Below are 24,290 nucleotides of genomic sequence, written 5' to 3' on the forward strand. Positions count from 1 at the left end.
ATTCATGCTGCACTTTCTCAAGAGATGAATTGAATTTCCTTCATGACTCCACTGCCAGTATATCAAGGGCATGATGTTATTTCCTCCTCGAGTTGATGATTCAATAATATTTACATCAGATTCCACACCTCATTAGATGAGAATCAGAAATATCGCTGCAAAAACTGTTTGAGAGAACTGTCACTTACAACGTTGTACTGTACTTACAGGGACATTTTATGTCAAGTCTCTGAATAGATCCACGTATACATTCTTTTTTAAACATTCTTTAAAAAGAAAAGAAAAGAAGAAACCTTCCCCCCGCTCTGATCATTGAAACTTCCTAATAAAGTGTGTGTGTGTGTGTGTGTGTGTGTGTGTGTGTGTGTGTGTCAAGAAAATCCCACATTGTTGTGTGAATACATCTCTATCTACCACTATTTGTATAATGCCTTCACACAGGCAGGGAAGGGCATTTTTGACACAGAACTTGTGTAATAATCATCACTAGACCCACACATACAATGCACATGACATCTCTATTGTATATGGGGCACTATCACATACAGAAATATACTGTGTGCTTTTCATCGCACACACACACACACACACACACATACACACACACACACACGCACACACACCATGCACATGCTTTTATGTCACAGGTTTACACTGTCAATGTGTAGTTAGGTATCTCAGTATGTAATTCCGTTTCAACAGCATGTAGTAACTCCCTGACAAGATGTATGGTACAATGTATATCATAAATCATGATGTTTAGTGCCCTTGGGAGTCAAATGGAGAGGGCACATTACATGAAACCGTCACATGCTACACAAATACTTACTGTATAAGGTGTTATTTTTACGAAGGGTTTAATTTGTACAAATTTCACAAATCATTGTTGGAAAATGTCACCATGTGCAAAGGGTAATAGTGCACTTAGGATAGCCTTGGTGTTAATTTGCGAAAATGTGTGTGATATCCTCATTGGAGAAAATATCCTTAAGCAAAAAAATATCGGCTTATACAGTATCTACAGGATCTATGAGTACTGGCAGTATAATGCAAAATTTAGGGAAGTAAAATGCATCAATAATTAAATACAGAAAAGATCTCCTAATCTGAAAGATATCTTTAAGGTCATTATACTACCAACTGCTATTCACAGAGAGCGATGGCTACAGACAAAGACTATTTGTATGTGCATGACACTTACATGTACCTAGCCTGAAATATCTCACACCAAACCTCTGGGGTTTCATCTTTCTCTCTCTTTTCTTGTATTTATCCTTTTCTTTCTATCTATTCATCTATCTCTTTCTGTGTGTCTCTGTCTCTCTGTTCCTCTGTCTTTGCTATCGCTTCTCTTTTGGCCGCTACAGCCCCATATAATGCAGGGTCACGTAATGGTACGTGGCCGACTACATCCTGCCGTGCAGCTGCCCCCAGGCGACGAGCCCCACAAGGATGTTCAGCAGGCAGCACTGTCGAGGCAGCAATCATAACAAGACGGACGGAAGCACCCAAGACCTTCACTCCCCCCCCCCCCCCCCCCGCCCGTTTAACCCTATAGGGACTACTATTCCACAATATTTGTAACATATATGCAGAATAGTGGTCTCTGGTAACAAGAGGGTTAATGGTGACTTTCCTCTATTGGTACTAATAGGGTATTATCTGCACACCTCAGTCAAGAATCGAGCAGTTCAGTTCTGAATGGCGCAGAGCCATCGGCTTGACCTCTATCGCTGGTCACTTACACATGGCCACTGGATCTATCAATGGCTGACTGCACATTATCCAGCATCATGAAAACAGTATCAACAATATCATCTTCCATTGATATTCCATAACAATTCTCTGAATAAAAAAAAAAGGGGGAACATAACAGCAGGTACATTTACTGTTCTCTCTAATGTAGAAGAAACTTTGCACAGCTACATAAAGAAAACATTTCTTATCATAATGGTGCTCTAGCTGGCAGGTACGCCACTTACTTTCATTCACCTCAATGCTTTGTCAGGTACAAATCTGAGTTTATACAGGAGCATTGCTAAATGTGGTTATATTAAGATTATCATAGAACAGGACTGATTTTTTTTTACGATGACGACGCACGCAAACATGATCTGTGGAATGACAATGAGCTTGCCCATACATAAATCTTTTATGTTTAGTTGAGAACAAGAATATCTGATGATAACTGTTATCAATGATATTTATTTTTTCCCTATCAGCCATTTAATGTAGACAATATCACATCAAATGTGCAAAGGTAAAAGCCATTAAGGACAGTGGCATGAACACACAACTACAATCATACAATCTGAATGGTTTCATATCTTCAGCAGATAGCAAAGCCATGGTGATTTAGATCAAGTGTATTTAGAGTGACAATCATATTTCTCTAGGCACAACGGGGAAATAAAGGAATATTGTAAGCATATTGTCAGCTGAGAGCAAGAAGGGCGCTATCGGGTTCAAAGATTTTTGTGTAAATAAAAACGAGAAAATAAGTTTTCATGAAACGAAACATTTATTTAAGCAAAAGTGGGTAGATTAACCCATTTATGAGCATTGTTTCAAATACTGGGTAAAAGAGCCCCCCCCCCCTTTGGTTTCGATTTTTAACTTTTACAGAAAATAAAGTAATTTAAATTGACACCATAGTGTAGATGAGATTGAGCTCTACCGTGTGATATCAATAATTCAATACCCCAGAATTGTGATAACGGCCTTCTGTTTCTCAGCCGACGATGCTTCATCACCTTCACAAACTTAACTAATAAATGTTGTCATTGTAAGAAAGGAAAACAGGGGCCCGTTGCATAAAAGTTACTATTATTGTAACTTTGCCATTCAATGGTAACTTCCATGGAATTCTTGATTTTGATTGGTTGTTCAGTATTGTTGCCAGGTACTTACCACTGGATGGCAAAGTTACCATAATAGTAACTTTTATGCAACGGGGTCCTGGTGGCACAAAATGTGGACAGGAATTGTTCCCCTGACCACTGAGATAAAAGCAAGCTGTGAGACCAGAACTAATGACATGTCTCTTGCCAAGATTATAAGGCTGTATAAAATATTTCGATCAGTTTTTAGAAGCATTAGTTTTATTTTTAACTGCTGAAATTTTCATTTTGTTCACTAGATTTTTAATGGAATTATGTTTCTTCATATCCCATGTTGTATTTCTCTCTTTCTGTTTCTCAGTGTGGTCCCTCTCTCTACTTTTCATATTCATACAAACCTCTTAGACTTCCAAATCTCTTACTGTACCCGCCATATATTTAGCGAGTCGTGAATCGCAACTTCCTGATGATTTTACAAGTGGTTTAATTCGCAACTTTGGAGTACTGTACTGAACGGAGAAATGTATACATGTATGTCACATTCATATCGGGATCAGAGTCAGTATTTTTGCGTGTCTTTAATTTTGCAAATAGCACCAGACTCGCAAAATTCATGAAAATACAGACTTCATGAAATATTCACCGCACACAGTAATTCAGCTGCCTAGCTATCATTGGCCTCTCTCCCAAGCACTATAAAGACATGGTCTGCTGCCAAATTTATGACTATTCCAAGGAATGCATGATCGATCAAAGAAGTGAATATGGCAAATATTGTTTGGTAGAGGCGAATTCAGTCAAGGTAACTGGCAAACCTAGCTGGAGCTGGCAGTTTTTCCTCAGACCTTCATGTAGCAACAGCAGCTTTTGTCTTGTGTTTGACCCTGGCATCTCTTGAGATGAAAGGAAATGGCAGCTCCTGAATTCAAATTGTGGTGTGTTGTCCATTAATGGAATCTATACTAGCTTTTCTTGAACATTCATCCCCAAGCATCCCCACCCTTTCCTCTCCCTCCCTCTCTCCCCCTCTTTCCTTGTCTTTCTCTCTATCTCCCCCCCCCCCCCCTCTCTCTAAATACCCTGTTCATGCTTTCATTTTCAAGCAGTCACATTAACAAGCTCAACAACATGATACTGTATTTGAGGTACCAAGCATACCAAGCATGTCAAAATGCACATGCAGGTTTCCCAGTTCAAGGGGAGCCTTTCACGGAATGACATATTTCATCCACAAGAATGGTACTCATAAGGTTTCTATCTCCTCCCCCTCCCCCATCCCCCCTCCTCCCCCCCCCCCCTCCCCCCCCCCCCTGGTGTTGTTTCTATTGCTTACTCCTACCAAGTCTCCCTCTCTTTGCATCCTCTTTATCTCTCGTAGCCTTGGACTCCCTCGGCGTAGAGCCAACTCGTCTGAGCGCATAATCAAGTACACTGGCTTGGAGAGACACCACTTCTCCTGCTTTTTGTTATCTTTCCATCTTCATCTCTCCCTGTCTCTCTCTCTCTCTCCCTCTCTCTATCTATCTCTTTCTCTCTATCTACATGTACCTATCTCTCTCTCTCTCTCTCTTAGTCTTTCCAAGTCTGAATCCCCTCTTTTTAATGCTATCACTGAATGCTCAACTCCTCCTTTTACATGTAATGTCAGCTCCTTTACAATTTCATTTTGTACAACTTATATCAAAGATCTCACAGTCAAAATGATTTGGATTTTAAGAAATTAAGATATCATCTCACTCTGACATTTTCCATACATGTTACATGTTTACCATTTTGCTTTTCTCTCTCTTCTCTCTCTCTCTCTCTCTCTCTCTCTCTCCCTCTTATCTGAATTGTAAACATTCCGACTTATATATCTACTTATCAATATACCTATCATTTTCCTTCCTTTTAATTAATTTGTTAAGATTTCATACATTTATACAGGAATTTAAAGCATTCTATGTCTGGAAAATGAGACAACCCCCCCCCCCTTTAAGATACTTAAAAAATGCATTTCTTATTACTATTTTTGCCAAAGGCAGTATCTCAAATTATGCATTTCACAGTGATGTCTTCACATACTGAAATACTGACACAGTAATCATTGCTGTGTGTGCTTTTTTCAAGGCAATTCAAAATAATCTAATTCTGGATTTAAAAAAAAAATTAAAAATTAGAAATGCCGGCTAACATAAAGGGTACTTACGATAAAACGGGATTGGGCACACTTTGAAATAGGACACAGACCAGCCAAAGGGTCAAACATGTGATTTGTGTGTACAGCTAAAATACCCAATACAAACTGCTTTTGCTAATTGGTCCATTCATGACCTCTCAATGAGTCAGAAAGTTTGAAAGGAAAAAATGATCTGAGAAATAATACGACTTCGCAGAGTATATTACTATCTGAGCAATACCCTCCCTTTCTCTTTCCCTTCATCACTGTTCATAATGTCCTGCCTATACACTCTAAAAAAAGAAATGGTGAATCCAACATTTCATATGTTGTCTGAATGTCACTCTTTGAACCTTGCATAAAAGTAAAATTTGATACTCAAAATGATGCATTTTACATTTCATTTGTTTAAAGGGTACACTCGAAAAGATGAAAAATTGTACATCCAATTTTTTGAATGTTATATTTAACATTTATTAAAAGGTTCTGGGAGTGCCAACATTAAAAATGTTGATAACTAATATTTCTTTTTTTAGAGTGTAAATACATAGCTCTTGTATCCCATTGCCATCACTACGAATGATGATAAGATATCTTCATGGAGGTGTGCCTCTTTAACCACTATTAAGATCTCATCAAAACTGATACCACTGCATCTGTATAAACCAAGGGGTGTTGATTCCAACGGGAGCAACTTATCACACTGAACTGTGAGCGTTGATGCTCCAATGTCTACAGGGATGACCTAACTCTTCTTCTCCTCCTCCTCTTTTTTAATTCCCCAAGAACTGTATTAATAAGAGGAGGAAGAGAGGATGGGGCAAGTGAGTGTCTGGTGTAATTACATTGTAGATGGAACTGCAAACACGGTCTGATGGAGATTAATGGTTTTAATCCTAAGTACGTTGGGGACTTTGGGGAATTCTTATGACCTAGGGGAGAAGGTGTGTGTCGAAAGGTGATTGGAGAATTGTTGTTTATGAAAATATGCCTCTGTCTAGATTGATTCACGGGCAATTAAGTGCAAATTTTCTGGGGTGTTATGTTTAATATTACATTGTCTTATCTTTTTATGTGAAATAAGCATGTTTTCACATTTTCACCCAACAATCTGTCCCTTTTTTGTCACCTGAAAATACTGCAAAAGTGGAGAGATCTGAATAATTAGTTTTCATGCTTGGCTAACTTTACTGAACTTCACCTATTTACAATTTCTCAAATAACATTTCGCATGAAAAAATTAAATGATTTCCAAAATTTTTGCATTATGCTTATTTTCCCTATAGTTTAGTCTAGCTCTAAATCTATAAAAGATTCGAACTCAAAACTAACTATTCTCAGTCAACAGTACACAGTGGTCTGGAAATCTGTTATCAGTTGACCTCTTTATGTACTTGTTTCACTCATGCCTATAAAATGTATTTCCTTGTTTGTGCAAGGATGCATTTCTTTATATTCAATAGCCAATGACAAATTTCCTTCTTTACATAATATCAATTCAGCTAAAAGTGTACATGATTCCTAGAAATCTGACTGATTTCTGGAAAAAAAAAAACCATTGTTTCGCCAGTACAATAAAACACAAGTATTTGCTGGATGTGCACATGCTGGAGTGAAAAATGATCTGCATTGTATTCTGTTACCCAAACAAACAATTACATGTTAATTTTGATTTAAAAATGGCATTATCATGTGTAGGATACATCAGAGACAAATTGGGGGGAAAAAAGGTCACCATAAAAGATGAAACTGAACAGGAAGAGGATCTGGGATATATGCAACAGAATAATGGAACTTTTGAAATTACATGTATGTCCTAATGGTGGCATTATCATTAGAAATGTTTATTAAAAAGCATAGTTGATACAGTCCTTGTGACAATAACAGTAAAAAGGAGAGTTTTCTGTGATACTTGCATGGGTAGTAGCTCCACATCACATGAAATCCGACTGATGTGCCATCTATACCTGGCTATTAGAGAAGGTGTTTGCCAAAATGGAATAACTGAGCCATCTAGCAAAGAACTGAAAATCCATTTTTCATTGGCTGAGAAGTAGAGACATGCTTTTAATACCATTGACCGGAATAATGATATTCATAATGATGACAGTGTTGATGATGATAATATGAATAATAATGATAACAGTGACACTAACAATACTTTAGCTAATAATCACACTAAAATTGATGATGTGATGATGAAAATGACTATAATGATAATCTTCACCTTCATTACAGCTATACTGTACATCAATTAATCACTGATGTCAATATGGTCTTATTTATCCAAGGCAGCCTCATCAGTTTCAAGATCATTCTCCCAAGGGACACGTCATTACACCAGAAAGACAAGATGCCTAATTAAACACCTGTTATTAGGATGGATATGGCGGGCAAAACACCTCGTTCAAGGGTGAACATGCCAGACACAACAATAAGGTAACAACCCCAAGTCTTCGTGTCAAGCAGTGCTAAGTCTTTACATGTGGTACCATATACCACACACCTCTTTCCGTGTTAAAGTAAATGAACCATGACGATGTTATGTCTTCTAAATGACATTCTGTCCGTCGTCGACAATGTGTCCCTTATTACAGGATGGTATGCTACAATTGTACCTAGGAGCGGCATTCAAGAGTGTCTTAAAGTGGCCGGAAGGGCACCACATGAAAAGATGATTATCATAAGCAAAAGTGTGCGCAGGCAGAGCCATCGAGCGACACTGGAACCTGCAGAGTACGTTAAGTAGGGACAAGTGCATCGTGGTACACCTGTGCTTGCTTTCACTGTACACAGCCAACACTTGCATGGCTTGGATCCAGAACATCTTTAAGCTGGCTGTAGCAAAGGGAGCGATGCTGTTGCTGCATTCACAGCATAATCCTCTCGTCACGAACTTCCTGCTATTGTGAAAACCAACCATGCAAAAAAAAAAAAAAGGGGGAAAAAAAAAGAAAACCCCAATACAAAATCAATATGCAGCTTTCAACACAGCACTTTCACACCAACTCAGAGCACAATACCCCCCTCCCCCCCCCCCATCCCCTTTGGAGTCAATTCTCAGGACCCTTGTGCATGCAAATATGTTATTAGCACTGATTGCTATCCAAGCCATCCTTCATTCATGCAAAATTGATTTCCTTTGTGACAAAGACCTTGACCTTTCTGATACCATCAAATAAAAACATGGTTCCTCCATTAACCTCCTTCCTTCTCTCTCCCTCCCTCTCTCTATTTCTTTCACCCATTCACTCTCTCTTTCTCTATCTTGCAACACTATGTGGTTTCTAAACACTCGATACAGTAAAATCAGACATTTTCGAGAATTTCGCGAGGAGCCATGATTCATGAAAGTAAAATGCATGAGAATGTGTTTGTCTACACAATGCATTGAAAGCCAATTATGGTAATTTGTGAAAGTTTCATGCCAGGAAAAAGGCTGTCAGCTCCAATTCGCAAAAGTCTCATGCTACATATGTTTCTGGTTTTCCAGTATCAGCTAAATTCTGTCCCCCTCCTCCCACAAAAATAAAAGAAAACTTTTCTACCAATATTCCTCCTGTGATATCTGACAGACACTGCTTTCACACCTGTCCTGATATCAATCCACTCATTTTGCCTATGCCAATTTTTTTAACAACCCCAAGTGTTCAATGATGGAAAGGTGGTAAGCTCTAATTTGGGCCTTTTGCACAATTTTTAGCAACAGCAGGCCATCCTGTAATACTCAACTGTGATTGGTTAATTTGAACAAATTGCTTTTTTTTATGTTAGTTTATAACAGTTGAATAGTTCCATCTTCCAAAGCTCTGATTTCTAATAGATATTATTTCTTCTCATTCTCCTTTGGTAATTAATTGGACTTATTAATTTGGTAACCAAACATAATACTCCATTTATCTCTGTCTCCACTATCATAAATCACATTGGAATTTCCAGGCTACAACTGTTACTGCTAATAGAAGTGGTAGGAAACTGTTTCACCCCATTTCCCTTCCTAACTTCTCTTAGTACTGAAATAAATGAGGATCCATGGTGAGCAGCCATAAGCTAAAAGGACATAACTTGAAATGTCATTTATTTCAGGCACAATTCCTTGAGAAGTACTTTTTTTTTAAAGTGTTTTGCTCATTGAGTGTACAGTGCCCTAGAGCATGTGGGTAAAATGAGAATTTTCACAATTTTTTTTTTGGGGGGTGGGAAATTTTGGATTTGACTTCTCGCATCCCAATATGAGAGAAAGTGATACCTACATGTATATCTTCTCCTGCTATACTGGTTTACTTTGATGTTAGAAAATACTACTCTAGGTACAAACACTAGGTTTGTAACAAGAAAAACAAACAAAAACAAACAAACCAAACCCAGCATATAAAATATCAAGCTGCCTCTAGAGATAATGAGTTTTTATACATGAGAACCCTCTCTTTAATACAGAATATACTCTCTTTTTTCTAAACATGTTTGGGTCTTTTTCACACACACAAAAATAGGCCTGATTTTCAAGATGGTTCCCTTTGCTTTGAAGTACCGACAAAAAAGCACATAAAAGATGCAAGACTCATATAGAGAAAGAGAGAGATGAAGAGGGAGGGGAGATGGGGGAAAGGAGAGAGAAAGATAGGACGAGAAGAAAGACAGGGAGAGAAGAATAATGTCAACACTTGACAAATTCCCTATGGATTGATGCCCTGCATTACATTCAGTGCACAGACTCTCTTTCACTCTATACTGTCCTCTGACACTGTGTGTGTGTTTAAAAAAATGTTGTGTGTGTGTGTGTGTGCGTGTGTGTCACATTACATTCTGATAAATTACAGACCAGTTTAATACTGGCCACCAATGCTAATAGAGATCTATGCTATTCGGATATATGGATATAAACATCCGAATAGCATCCATGATATGCAGCGGCAATAGCACGGCAGGCTTGTTTCGTATTTCCTCAGATGCAAAACACGAGGGCATGTTTGTCCTTCTTTTCTCTTTCATTTTTTTTTCCATCGACACAAACACATAAGAAATACAGACTTAAAAGATGCCCACTAGAATGACCTGCAGTCCATCAAGTCTTGTTCCTGAACTAGGTTGATCGTCTCAACTCCACGTGACCTTTCTAGATCAAAACTGACACTATAAGGCAGTGACTTCATGCAGCATCATTCTGCTTTCAAATTATCTAGAAGCTTACATTATAATAGAGAGAGACATGACATAATTATGGTGCATTGATATTTATGGCAAAAAGTATAGGGATAATGTGCTAAAATGCCTACAACTGTACCATGCCAATCACAAGCTAAAGAACACTTGCATATTATATGCTTCATTGCATTTACATGTACACAAAGAAAATTGATACATAAATTACAGTACTGCACTCATGAGCTCCAGAAATGGAGAACACACACACACACACACACACACACACAAAACAACAACAACATTAATCTGTGGCCACTCAGTGCAGTACATCAACAACAAACAAATATCAAATTTAAGATTCACTTCCAGACACAACACATTTTGTGCACTTTGTAGTTTCCTGTTATGTGACTGTGGAAGAGGGGAATTTCCTGACTGATCCTAGTTTAAGATATATGCGGACGGTCACCATTGTCAATCTTTCTTTTTTTTTTATCTATTTAAAATCTATTTTGGGGTTTTGTTATCACACCTAAATAATAATAACTCAATATGTTTCTCCTTTAAAAGTAAAGAAAAAGCAACAACAAAGTTTCCAGCTGCAAAATGAACAACATACTATTACTGCATGTGAGAATACAAGCACTGTTTCCTTTAAAACTAAGGGTAACATAAAGCTTCACGTGGATTTCAGAAATGACTTACACATGCATGGTACGGTGTCACACCATTTTTTTCCACTGTGTCATATGACTATTGTAACCATGTACTGCTTTGCACCGAGGGGTATATGTATATTGTGCATTCAAAACTAATTCTAGCCCTTGTTAGAATTGCTGCAGGGAGGAAGTAATAAATGGCCTACATGTACCTTTCAATAAGTCAAGGTCACTTTTCAGCCCGACTGCATTAATCTTGTTGACAGATAACGATACAATCGAAACAATGGAGAATTATCTGGTTGTATTCTGATGAAAACATGTTAACCTTATGGAAATTGGGGATTCATCAAAATTTCATGAAAAACAGATACTGATCACACATGCAGTGTGCATGAGGGAGTGAGGTGCAGAATGTCATTACGTCATGAACATTACAACCTGACTGTATTTTGTGCAAAAGAAAAAAAAAAACCGCAAAATCTACCCAAAATGAAAGAAAAAAAAAAAACCTGACAGTCATGAAGGACTATGCCTTCCAGGAAAAAGTGTTTGAGTAATGATTAACTTTGTGCACTGCTCTAAAATTAGACATATATAGACTCCATTATTTCACTGCTAAAATAAAAAGCCACCAATGTGCACAATGAATGTTGAGCTGTGTGATGACATCATTAAATTTGCAATCAGCAAACATAAATGTGCTTAGTACGTATATTTCCTCTGATTTTTGCAAACTCATTCTGATTTTCACTGAAACTGAAATAAACTCACTCAAATAAATATAGGGATTTGTCTTCTTTAACAGATGTGAGTGCTTTGATTGCGTATGTATGTATGTATGTATGTATGCATGTTTATCTATACTAATACCTAAATTTTAAACATACAGTGTCCTACAAAGAAAAAGCTATCAAATGCTTTGTGTGTATCTTTAAACCATTCCATATGGGAACCTGGCGGCCTGTGTATTAAGTCTATGGGGATTTCAGAATTCAGTATGGAACAGGTTAATGTCAGTGTTTTGATAAAAGTGGTACTGTATGACAATGCTGAATACAAAATATGACAAAAACTGCCAGCAAAGCTCTGGCGAAAATTCTTTCACAGGAAATTTCGAGGAGTTTCCGTAGCACGAAGGTCAACGTGCTCGTGTCAGGGTAAGATGAAGTAGGTCTGCTGCTTGACGAAAAGCTGGCTGGGAAATAATCACTTTGCAAGGACATCTGGAACCCAAACAAAGTGGCAAACTGGCAGCCAAATACCACTCTCGCCAAACTAAACATGGGTAATTGCAGTAATTGACTGGCTAAATCGGTTATCACTGAAATATGCTAGGCATCCCTCACCCCCCCCCCCCCCCCAGTAAAAGCATGAAACCAAAAACAAAACAGAAACAAGTCTGGCACTCAATCAGTAGCGAAGTCCCCGCGCCATCCGAACAAAGTGATTTTCCGCGAAAATGACGCACCTCGGAAAGAGTGGTATGAAAGTACTCAAGAAGCAACTTGAAAGCCCAGAGCTTTGGCTGATTGCAGAATAGATGATAGATAAATCACCCCATATTGGAAAACATCATCCTATTCACCTGTCCTCCGATTGCCCATGAAGCTGCATTTTAGTGAGACCATAGTCTTTCCTCTCCCACTTCTCAGACCCTGACGAATGACGAGCAATGCAGTCTTTTTCAGATTCAAGCCATCCTTAAAGGTTTTCACTTGCTTAGGCTGACGTCAAAAAAAAAAAAAAAAAAATCTTATCAATCACATGTAATAAGATTTCTAATTTGATATTTCTGTTCTTATTCAAATAACAATGGAAACCAGACATCACCATCTATCATGACATATATACTAAATAGAGCAGCATTTTTCTTCAAGTGACCTTTATGTGAAGCATTAATCATACTTCACTCATTTCTGACAGACTTCAAATGAGGATAGGATTAAACAATGCAGTTAAAAGTTTGGTGTATTGCTTGGGCATACTTCAAAAAAAAAAAAGAGACAAATATATGCAAATTTTGTGCTCATGCTACATTTGGCACACCTGTTTTCCTCATATACTGAGAAATAAAAACATTTATTAGTTAATAAATATTATTTATTTCTGGTCAGTTTTCCTGCTTGCATTTGTTAAATAGAAATATTGATCCAAATGAAATCCTTGTATTGCCATCATCTAAATTTTCTGACAATAACATGCCTGAACAAAACCTCAACAATTCTACGACGATCAACCCATTTTTGTTCTCAATTTCCTCATATAATTCTCCCTGTATCTCAATTTTCATGCTTTTGGAAGAAGGAAAAAATGTTTTACCCATATCTATTTCATATGTATCTAGACTAGTCAAAGGATAAGGTATCCAATATGGAATTCAAGCAGACCAAGCATTGGCACCTCTCACTGCCTATTGGATTGGTGCAAACAATCTTATAAAATTGGTAAACTTAATGAAAGCTCCACATTTACCAAGAAAAGAAAAACAACTTTTCACTGGCAGTGCAACTTGATGAATAATGAGTGGCACAGTTGTGACATGTTGTTATTAACCTTAAAGCAGTCATGAATATATGCAACTCACGGTAAACTGTCGTAATGAAAAGTCACTTTTCTTTGCCATTAGAAGTTTTCAATGTCACTCATAACACTTAGAAAATAAATAAGAATTCTCATTCATAAAATACAACTTGTGTATCCTGTTTGCAAACTGCTTTATGAATATTCCACCAGAATATAATGCTGATCAGAGTTTAAAGAAATTATGCGCTTTTTGCCTAGACATACGCTCACATGCAGTCAAAGCTCCTATAAACAGGGTCTGCATTTCTGTTTTCCTTCGCTTTGAAATCTGATTGATTTTCAGGCTCTGAAATGTCAGAGTAAGTTGGCTCAAATGTCAACTACATACGTAGCTCGGATCTCCCTTATTCAGCTGTGGTTATCTGACATTACTAAACATACCTACACGTATGCACTCCTATGATGCACATGTACATTCTTGAGTGTATGCCTTAGAATATCACTGCTACATTGTACAATGCATATCTATCTGCAGTTAAAACATACACCTGTTTATCCTTCTCTTCATAGATAACAATAAATCTTCTGCTCAAATTGTGATGTTATGTGATTTACATGTATGCCAAAGTAGCTAGGCATCAGGTTATATCTATGCCAGTTGCCTATTCTTTCCAGGAGTAGCATTATGCAAGTTGACAATTGAACATATCATGACTGGCTCATGTAAAACCCATTTAATTTTGATTAGTGAGCCAATGCAGAGAGGCATGTAGCGTACATGAACACCTCCTGTTAATGTCCTGCAGTGAATGTACGAATTGAGCTTGGGAGGGAAACTGCGCCCACCCTGGAGGCTTAATCAGACCCCCTCTTTCCACCCACAATATACACCACTCACACGGTGGCATTCCGCATCCAGAGTTGCGGTCAGTTCTAATGCATACTGCACAAACCCAAACACAGGCAGTATGCACAGGCACAGGCAGTGTGCCTCTCACGTCGCTATATCCATTCAAACTCATACACACCTCCCTTTCCCAGTCCCCCATTTAAACACAACCAGCTATTTTAAGCATCATATCTTGGCCAAATCTAATGGGTCGGAAGAGATGCAAGGCTTCTGAAAGGTAAACAGGCTGATCCTAACCCCGAACTTTCCTACGATTATGCAGACTAAACACATTCAAAGATCATTCCTACATCCAGAATGTCATTCAAATACACGCTGGTAAATCTTTATTCTCAGGAGCTATACTGTACATGTTCTACTCTCGTATACATTGTAGTTTGCTGTTCATTCATGCACCCTTTATCTCACAGCTGCATTAGGATTGTAACCTTATTAGTGTTGTAAAAATGGTTATATTGAATGACAGACTTGCTTAACCCAAGTCTTTGTTGAACGTTCTTGAACCTCAAATGTACTTTCTACTGGTTACTTTTGATTGGCTGCATGCTGGATTCCTTTCTCTGCCAATTGAAAACTATAGCCAAAGAATAGATATTGCCTGAACCCCTTAGTCCTTATTACGCTTCTTCACACACACACTAAAAAGGCACAAATGAAATTGCAATTAATATCATGTTTTGTGTTTTCCACACTCTAGTTGACATTCACAGACAAGAATAAAAAAATAAAAAATTGTGATCAAAATCTAATTGGTTCACAAAGTCGATTGCAAATCAAATCGTTAAAGGTGAAAGCGAGGTCAAACTGCACATGGGCGAGTCTTGGAGTTTGACATGACTTTGACCTGACTGCACATCCTGCACACCTTGCATTATGGGATATAAAAAACAAGTGTGATTTCGTACAGCAAATCATTCACATTTCACATCGGAAATCATTGTGACTTTTCAGAAACATCATACTTTTAATGGTGCATGAATTGCGATATGAATCTCACTAGTAGTCACAACTGGTATGTCGACATAACATATAGAACACATGTCTTCTGTTTTTGTTTTTGTTTTTTGCATCACAATTTGAATTGAGATCCAAACAATTGTGAATATGGGTGGCTAGGTGAAAGAATCTATTGTGTCAACAGGGCCTTTCCCTTGGACAAAAGGCACATTGCTATGTATATTGAAGTGGGTTGGCAATTTAGAAAAATTTCAAGATTGGACGGATTGAAGAATGCTGATTAAAAAAAAAAAAAAAAGAAAAAAAAAAGAATAGAGGGTTAAAGCTCCCATTCCTGGGTTTATAAGGGGTTATCAGGAGAAGTGGATCCTGGTTGCGAGACTTCAAACATTTTATCACACACATTTAAATCTACATCTAGATTTGATATGCATACCATATTTAATATGCATACCATACCTGCTTTAGTTGACAACATGAATTGTGCAAGATATAATTTGCAAACTAGATACTTATGACCTTTAAAAAGGGCATATCAGATGCAAATAGAAATTCCATTGACAATGTAGATATACTGTGTAGCTTTATCTATTCTTTTCAAATGTGATGTACATGAGCATAACATAAGGTATACATGTACATGCGCATACCTATACCATGTAGGCAGGATGAATAATGCCTCCAGCACCCTTCGGGCAGAGGCATAAAAATCCATACTGTCTCTAGGTTAGTTCATGTCCTCAACACAAGTGATTGCTCTGTGACAAGATAAATGTTCTCTGCACACAAAAGTTGCAATAGATACCAAAATCGCAGGTCGTGGAAAAATGGCTGCCTACTTGTAGGAACCAATTGATTGTGCATATTACACAGCAGTCAGTGTGGTTAAATCAACATACCATACAATGTATAATAATCTGCTAAAAGTTTTTCACACACAACCATCCATTTGACAAGTTTAAATCCAAACGTTAGGAATTTTACAATTGTTTAACACTTCAAAGTCATGAAATTGTTTTTATTGAAACTGATAGACAAATTGCCCTACATTGATATATATACATCTGCATAAATAGGTTTCACTCTTAGCCCCAACAACCCATCATATCAGCACAACGGGGTAAGGGGTCAATGTCATTCACCTGGACGGATTATCAGCGATACGATAACATTTATATTGACAACTTGGAACACAACCAACACACATGCACAAAATGACTGATTGGCAATGACATCAGAACATGGAAAATCAAAAAGGCATGCATTTGCTGTGTAAAAAAAAAAAAGCATGAATTTTCTGTGTGAAAAATGACACTTGATATTGTAACAACTGGATCTGTTTCAGGTTTCTCTCCTCATAATGTGCTCTGGTAACATGCTTACATGTATTTTCCATGGGAAATGTGCCAAGTTTGATTCAGGCTTTTATTTTTGTTGTAAAATGATCTTGTTCCATCTATGCCATTCTTCAGGTTTCTATTCACTTTGCAGGCCTATTAATTAGCATGTATCATCAAATAGTCACAGTACAAATTCAAACATACAGATACCTTTATGTACACATTTTGGGCAATGACCTTTTCACACACATCACGAATGTATCTAATTCTCACTGAAATTCCAAACTTTGAGAATCACTGAAACTGAGCATCATGAAAATTGACTATTCACCCATCCCCCCCCCCCACAAACAAATAAATCAATTAAACAATGAATAAGCTACACTGTATAACACCTTTAGGGGGTGCCCACATTCCAAAAAGTTATGTTTTGCAAGCAACAGTGAAATCCAGGAGCCAGCCCAACCCAACAGCACATTATGAGGGAAAGTTCACCTATTCTGTAGTATCACTGCGGATTGGCAGAACACAATTACAAACATAGACAATGCCCCAAAGTGTCTCCACTTTATCAAATCATAAACTGTTGTGTTAAGAACATTAAGCACTAATTCTTCTCAGATTACAAATATTCTATAATTACTGAGGAGCAGTCCCTTTTTCCCTAGATGGGAAATCATCAGAAAAGCAGAAGGGTTGAAGAAATATCAATGTGTCCTTATTGCAGAGTTGATGTCCATATGGCTCTGTAGAGATGTTTTTAAGAACATCAGTACTATGAGACTGTATGTGATGAACAGAACAAATATTGGAAGAAGGAAGCTTCTCTATTGTCATTGGTCATTATCATCTTTCTTCTCTGTTAGAATGGCATGTTACAACAACTTTCAGTTGAAACAAAGATAGTGCTCACTGTACGTTCTCAATATAAGATACTGTATGTTAGCTGCAGCAAATAAAGTCCTACAGAAATGTAGTAATTTGAGGGAGCGCCAATGATATCTTTAAAAAAAAGTTAAGAGGAGAAATGCTGTGTACATTTTAAGTTTCCATCAAAGGGACCATAGATCCACATCAATAATTAACTATGAATTAAGACTGCTTTAGCTATTAATAAAACAGAGAAAACATAATAGTCCACTACTGTAAAATACTCTCAGTTTTAACTACCATGGTACATTTAAATGACACTTCCCTTGCCTTGGTACATGTACTTGCTTGTAATCAATGGGCTACAAACTACATAAAAATGTTATATAGAAAATTTAATAGAATTGACATTAAGATGTTGAAATTGCTGTCTTTCTTGCCCCTGCCCGCCCCCCCCCCCCAAAAAAAAAATAAACAAAACACAGTCAAATATCTCAGCTCCTTGGGGTCAAGTTGGATGTGAGGTGGGACCACTTCACCAGGTTAAACATCCTGCTCTTTGTGAAGAATAAATGAAGCCATTTTGTCACGTGCATGAGTTGTGACTCCCTCACACACACAGGACCTCCATTTAACGTCCTATCCGAGGGACAGAGTGTTTTGCCTCTTACTAAAAGGAGAGGGATGATCACATACAACATTGCTCAGTTAGACTTGGGAATTGAACCCAGGTCCTTTGGATCTGGAGGCAGACGTGCTACCAACTGAGCCAAATCACTGCTCTCTGTCTATCTGTCACTTTCTATCTCTATCTCTGCTTTCAATAATGCATTATGTTTGAGCAAGAGAACCATATGATTTTCACCTGCATGTAAACTCATACTGAGACTGTGATAGAAATTTGCTTATTCTCAGCTGAGAATCAGAAGGACACAGTTGTATTCGAAGTTCTGAGCATAGATAAGAACAAAACAATCAATTTTCATGAAACAAAAAGTTTACTTAGTCAAAAGTGGGTAGATTTCAAAGCACTGTTCCAAATATCGGGTAAAGTAGTGCCCTTGTGGTTTTGATTTTTAAAGTTTTACTAAAAATGAAAATGATTTAAAATTGACACCATTATGTAGAGGAGATCAAGCTCTACAACATGATACCAGTAAAAAAAAAAAAAAAGAAAAAAAAAAGCAATAGCGCCTTTCTGGTTCTCACCTAACTTTATGATACTACATAGTCTTTTTCCCTTGTGCTATCTACAGTAGATATTGAATGACAGCAGTCTTCACAATAATGACGTTCCGGACAAATATTATACAACAGCATATAATGCAGGTGGAATATGATAACAATGGATAACTTATGACACAATGTGCAAGGTTGCTTGATATTTTGCACATGTCTTTTATATAATTGACTGCCTAATTGTCATTGAGAAATGTTGAACACAATTCCTGGATAACGCAGGTAGAATATGATAACAACGGATAACCTATGACACAATGTGCAAGGTTGCTTGACATTTTGCACAAAATGTCTTTCATATAATTGACTGCCTAATTGTCATTGAGAAATGTTGAACACAATTCCTGGATTAGATGATGTGGTTCAAATTTGTTCCCTTTCTGATATTTTAGTGAATTGATAATCTTTAGGAATTCTCCTTGAATACATAAGAATACTATATTTTTTTCACATTTTGCATTTAATCTGCTCATTTATTGATACCTACAATGGGAACCGACTACGGATGTGCAAGTCAAGTCAGAAGAAACTATATCATCTTCCTGATTTTAAACACCTACAACAGAAAATGAAACACCCTACAAGCTCTACTTAAAACTAAATCGTCATTCAATTTTGGTAATTTGAACAATGCATGTTTCCACTTTTTCTGCTGCATTATGCTGGTTTAAACATCTACATACTGAGTGTGCAGAGACACGGAATCATAAGATATTATCAAATGTATGCTTATACCAGAAAAACATTAAAAAAACGATTGAATGCGTACTAACTGTACACATTCCGTCAAGATTTTCCCATTATACACACACATACATACACACACAGTGCACAGACACACACACACACACATACTCACTCGCCACCTGACTGCATAAGGGAATATCAAGCAGCAATTCAAAGGTGGAATCACCTGGGCGTACATCCCCATGCCGCAATGTGTGTGTCGACCCATTGGGCACGCATTATGACGAGAACATTGGCTCACTCTTAAGTGTCTCTCTTCCCTCTTCTCTTCAGTTCTCCATCCCTCCATCTCTCCCTCTCTTTCTCCACACACCCTAGTTACGTTCAGAGAATCGGTGCATTTAAAATGCAGCTCAGGGCTGGAGCCTAACTTCACTTTCCATTCATGACGGTGACCCTCCCTTGGGACCGTGTCTCTGCCATTCATTCGGTGCTTTAAAACTCAACGAGAGAAAAAGAAAACACCTGAAGATCACACAATGCAGGACCGTATGGCTGCTAAGAGAAAAATTGGCTAGTTTGATACGTACAAGGCTCCCGCAGAAGCAGGTGCATCCTGCCATGCTGGTTTTCAGTCCTGTTTCTTCCGCTTTCACCTTGATCTGATCTCGTAAAGTTAAGGTACAGATCACCTGAAGACTGGACCTTTACTTCTATGTGCACAGTCACAGGTTACACAGCTTATGAATTTACAAAAGTACTGTCACATTTCCACTGACTGTAACAACCACATTTATACTTAGTGTAAAATGAAAAGCAGTGTCTGACCTCTGTTGAAAAACCTACTGCAAAACATCACATCATTCATGCTTTATCTGTGTCTTCCAACGTCACTGGTAATCTTGATTTAAAGGCACATATTGGATCTTTTCATAAAATGTGAAGGAGGGCAAAAAGGAAGGTTATAAGAATGACTGCAAAACTTACAAACCACAGCAAGCACCAAACGTCACGTATCCAAAACCAGTCACATACAGAACCAAGAACATATATCACAATCTGAAACATCAGAATGCATCTCTTAAGGAGCAAGCAACAAATCACCGAAATAAGGTTGTCTATTTGATTATAAAGTTAGATATTATTATGGTTATCAATGGATTACATGTACATGAATGTATGTGAGCAGTATGTGTACATGTATGTATACATGTATGTGTTTGGCACACTATAGACAGGCTTGGGAGGAGAATCTGTAGACCCATGACATAAAATTTCTTCCTCTTCAAGCTCTTTGATTTACAAAAAGGTGGAGAGGTATAAAAAAGACAAAAAGAAATGTTTCAAAGCTACCCTTACATGCAGATACATGTATTTCAGCATGAAAAACACAACATGTGTCAATACTTTTATAAAGAACGGTTTGTGGAAATTGAAAGAACTTTGGCATGGAAAATTTGGATATCACTGAAATAAACATGTAGCTATCAATTTTCAGAATCAGTGTTTCATACTGCACCCTTACTGCCAGTCTGAAAAGAAAAACAAAACAAAAGTTCCACAAAATTGAAATTCATGGACTTGGCAGAGAATACAACATACCCTAAAGAAGTGAAACTCAATCTACTTTAAATATATCACATCCTGATAAGATTCCTTTTTCAATTATTCAACACGGGCACAGACACCTCGGCAGGAACAAAGTAGGCATCTGTATTACATCTTGCGGAGTAGGACCCTACGATGATGACGACGGTGGCACGGTCAAATATGCCATTCTCCTCGGGCAGATGTCGAGTCCATTACCTTCCCCCGGTCCTAAAGGTCCGCAGGTACACACAAGGACAACCCTCTGAAGAATCAATTTTGCATGAGTGCTATCCATAAATATGCCAGTGCCATTTTTCACGAAAAATTGTCCACACCCTATCCATCCTCCCCTGCATTGCTACCGTCTTCCTCTCCCTCTCTTCTCTTTTGCTCTTTTTCACTCTTTCTTTCCTTTCATCTGCAATGTTTATCTTTCTGCCCCTCCTCCCTTCACCCATGGCTTCTTCATTCATTCCTTCATGCCATCTTTTTACAATGAACTAACAACAAAATTTGTATGTTTTTTAAATGAATCACCTGCACAAGTAATGAAAATAAAAAGATCTTTGTTCTCCAGCTTCTCCACCTACCGTAAACGTGGAAATTTTGGTGGTGTTGAGATTTTCTCGCATCCAGAAACTAGCACGAAAATAAAAGCATGTGAATACAACGTACTTTTGCTTGCCATATATATGTCCCAGTAGTTGATGTCTTGATTCCATGGAATTAAAAACACCTCTTGCCTGGTTAAGCGCAAAAAATTAGTCACACGAAAGTATATACCTTTACAGTATTTCAATCTGTTAATCTCTTGCCCTCCCTCCTTCTGGGCTTCATCATTATTGTCACCATGCTACCAATTCTTGCCTATATTCTAGGTACTATGAACTACGATATCACATTTGCATGTTCACATCTTTTCACCTCTTTCCCTATTTGTTTCTTCTCTCTTTCTTTCTTCCTCTCTTCCTCTTTCTTTATCTATTTATCAATCCATCTGTCCATCTCTTGGCCCTCCTTTCTTGACTTCAGCATTTGTATGAATTGAAAAACATCCCTTGCTTTTTATACTCTTTGATAAACAGAAACATTCATTCTCATTTCAGTTTCTGATTTCTATATCTTTCTCCCCCATCCTAATTGTCATTGTAATATATCTCCCTTCCGGTAATATCCTTCTGCAGCTTCCTCAATCCCTCTGGCACAAATGCACACACACACACACATACACACAAACATGTTCCATCTTCTGTCATTTTGTCAGTCTGGTATTTCAAAGCATCATATACCCATGCATCACAGAAAAATATTCTTGCCATCCCAGAATTCATACTCATTCGTTACCTTGAAGCGCCATGAAAAATGCATCACAGAGCTGAAAGGCAATCCATTTTTCCCCCTTCTTTCTCTCTCTCAACTTGCCCCAAATTCCACGCTCCATCACTTCTTCTGTCTCCGGCTCTTTTGCTTTCTTTATTTGCATCTCATCTCAGACTACCAGCATGTCAGGTCATTCTATCTATTTCTCCATTTTAATATTTCTGTTTCCTTAATTATTCACAGTTTTTCATCTCCCCCTTTAAGGAAATAGGTTTGCTCTTTAAACTTTTTTTTTCTCTGTATGATAGGGATGCACAATAAATGTCTTCTCCTCGTCATACTTATAGATAAGCTGCTCTACTCAAATTCGAGTTAGCATGCCCTACTGTTTCTTAGCCTCCATGCACACAATGATGTACAACTGTCAGACACATTCTGCTGCATTAGTAGACACAATGATGGACTTCTCGAAGCATAAATGATGTCCATACCTCGAAGGTAAGAAAAGTCCTTTAAAAGTCAGACTGGAATACATCCCTAAAGCCATGGGAAAGAATAGGAGTATGTCAACACCACACTTAATGGCATGCTTCCTAATACCACAAAATGAAACTGGGAAGGAAGGGTGTGTAGGTTTGCTTTCCAGACAATACTCCTGTAACATACATGCTTCCCTATGGCAACACAGCAAGGCAGCACTATAACTCCTGGAGTCATTTGCTAAATTCTGTGGTAATTCACTTCAGGGAGGGATTTAATGAGGAAAAATGTTATGGGAATCAAAGCTACATCTAAAAATCAAAAAAGGAATTGGGATAACATGGGATCCATGTATAAACATAATTATATCAATCTGAAAGGTCGGGTTATTCATCTGATGTAGCTACACTCACACGTACCTTTTCAGTGCATGTGAACAGTGCTGGATTAGCTGAGAATGATGTTGTCCACATTGAATTTGTGCCTTGTTGCATGAAATCTACAAGAGATGTGAATTGTCTTGTATGACAGAATCAACTTGCCATTACATGGTAAGCGTCAGGTATTGCAATCATCTATTGCTTTATCTTATACAGAGTTATGACCTAAATGTAATGTCGTTACAATCATGTTACCACACTTATGGAGAATGTCTGTCACTTTGGAAATGTCAAAAACATGATTTAAGAGTAAGCTGCATTTCCAGCAGTCACACAATGCTGAGACAGCTTGGAACAAGTGCCTAGGTAATTGGATTACATGAGAAAATGCCATGACAGGCGATTGCATCAAGGTTTTATACTTCCTTGGTTGCTGAATCATTCATTATCTTAATACGGAAACGCAAACTCATTTGACAGTGGATTCTTGGATGTAAGAAATTCCAGATCTTCTTTTTCCCCATACAGCAACATCTAAGTTTTAATAATAATGTGGTCATCAAGCAGTTGCCACGACGTTCTTTTGTCCAGAATTAAATGGCTGCATCATTCATGTGCAGAAGTACGTAATGAGGTGTAGTTTTGAAAGGAAATCTGATTGCTTCTCCCTCTCTCCTTCCACTTTCTATCTTCGACCTTGTTTCTTCATTCTACAAAGGCCACAATTATCACCTTGCATTCCCCTAACTTGCATGTATTACACTTAGATAGCTGATGATGGTGGTGATAATGATAATGATTATATGATAATCAACAATGCTTTAATACATAGCACATTTATAACACATAGTGTATGTTCCAATGTGCTCAATCCATGATTTTTTGTAGTCATTTTTTTTAAATGAATTTAATGGGAATTATCTGCATTTAATATATATTACAAATGAAATACAGTCATTCCTTTTTATTTTCAAGACAATAAAACATACAGTGTGTACATCCGAACATAACTGAGATATACGTGTACAGATTGAAGATAAGAATAAGAGAACACGTCAATTGGGAACCACTCGGGATATGGTAGTGAATCAAATGATCTGACTGAATTAAGGTGCATGTATTGGGAGTGTGAATGCAGAAGACTGTCGTCATAAGCATATAGCTTGAAGGTACGACAGCCTTAGAAGAG

General features: G+C 37.7%; 1 protein-coding gene across 1 annotated transcript in view; it reads right to left on the reverse strand.

The window, feature by feature from the left end:
- The window catches only part of LOC140230769 (calcium/calmodulin-dependent protein kinase type IV-like), a 53,127-nt gene that overhangs the window by 7,290 nt on the left and 21,547 nt on the right, over positions 1–24,290 (reverse strand). The window lies entirely within an intron of this gene.

The sequence above is a fragment of the Diadema setosum genome, chromosome 7, assembly GCF_964275005.1.
Source record: "Diadema setosum chromosome 7, eeDiaSeto1, whole genome shotgun sequence".
NCBI lineage: Eukaryota > Metazoa > Echinodermata > Echinoidea > Diadematoida > Diadematidae > Diadema > Diadema setosum.